Here is a 1598-nt window from a genome sequence, read left to right as displayed (position 1 = left end):
TATTGAGCCAGTACAACATAGATATCACATACAAACCTGGAAAACGTCGTAGTAGATTGGCTCTCGCGAGCAATAATGTTAATAGTTGTAGATGAACAAGAGGGAACATCTGGAGTTGGAAAGCAGTTCAAAAGGCAGTTCTTGAGAGAGTTGACCCCGGAAGAAGAACTTCAATTCACTGGAGAACTGAACAGGAAGGAGCCATCTGCAGAAGAAAGCTCAGACGACGAAAGACCAACGGAAATGGAAATACTTGTGGAGGCCATCAATGACCAGAGACGGCATAAAATTTGGAAGTCAAAAACTGGGGGTTTTTGAAGATGGAACACATCAAGTATAGGGGTAGTTCCATTATGACAATCTTCTCTCAACCGGGTGTTAAACAGGACCAAATCTGCAGAGCGCTGAAAAAAGCATCCAACGCCGGTTAAATCCACCATTTATATGTACGCGACAGTGTGAAAAACGATCCAGCGGCTATGGAGAACGGAAAAGATCGGCATAGATCCATTAATTCAATGCAAATCGATAGTAGATACCCTGAGAGACCTGGAAGATCAAAAGGAGCTAACCTTTGCGTAGCACTAAGGAAAAACTAATCAGGTTTTTCAGGTTTCATAGGCTGAACGAGACTCTATAATCAGTGCGGTGCAAATATTTCTGGTGGGGCATGAAACGCACAACCCAGGAAATTCATGGAAAATGGTGTGCCCCATGACGAAATATGATCGGCATCCACCCTGTGCAGCTCAAGAAGAGACTCCTACCGCAAACGCGCCGCTCTGCGACTTACAAGTAGATTCTTTCACCTGGAAAGATTATAAGTGGTTTTCCGTCATCGATGTATTCAGTAAGAAGGCCGTGACTCACCCAGTACAGAATAGATAAGTGGAGGCGGTTTTAAGAGCCCTCTGGACATGGTTCCGATTCTATAGCGTTCCCGACAGAATTTCTTCCGACAGTGGGAGAGAAAATCGACAGAGAGGAAATGAGAACGGTCGAGTGGTTTGAATTTCCCTGCTCTGCCTAATGCACGCTAATTGTTGAAATCGTAACTGAAGCCTCCTTCCTTTTTTAATAACTTCCGTCAGCGGGTGTGTGAACTCCGCAATTTCGGGCATGAATATTCGGTAGAGATTCACCATTCCTAAAAATAGTTTGACTCCGCTGGCATTTCGAGGTAACGAAGCTTCTTGGATAACTTTAACGCGTTCATGGTCCGGTCTTACTCCGTCCCGTGATACTATGTATCCCAAAAACCGAAGTTCTCGCAACCCGAATACTGATTTTTCGCGCGATAACTTTAGACCGAATTCATGGATCCTTCCGAAAACTTTTCACAAATTCTCTGTGTTCCTCTTTGTTTTTACTAAAGACAATAAGGTCATCAATATACACTTGAGAAAATTTTTTGCCTAGACCCCTCTGAAGTTCATCCATAAGGCGCTGGAAGGTTAGTTGCACCCCTTTCAACCCAAGCGGCATGCGGACGAACTCAAAATGCTTCGTTCCCAAAACGCCGTCTTCCCGATGTTTTCCTCGGCCATTCGGATCTGATGGTACCCACTCATGAGTTCTAGAGTACTGAAGATCTAGCT

Source organism: Halyomorpha halys, unplaced genomic scaffold (assembly GCF_000696795.3).
Source record: "Halyomorpha halys isolate HHAL.00 unplaced genomic scaffold, Hhal_1.1 Scaffold1135.1, whole genome shotgun sequence".
Taxonomy (NCBI): Eukaryota; Metazoa; Arthropoda; class Insecta; order Hemiptera; family Pentatomidae; genus Halyomorpha; species Halyomorpha halys.
The sequence above is the reverse complement of the archived record's forward strand: the minus strand, read 5'-3'. Positions refer to the sequence as shown.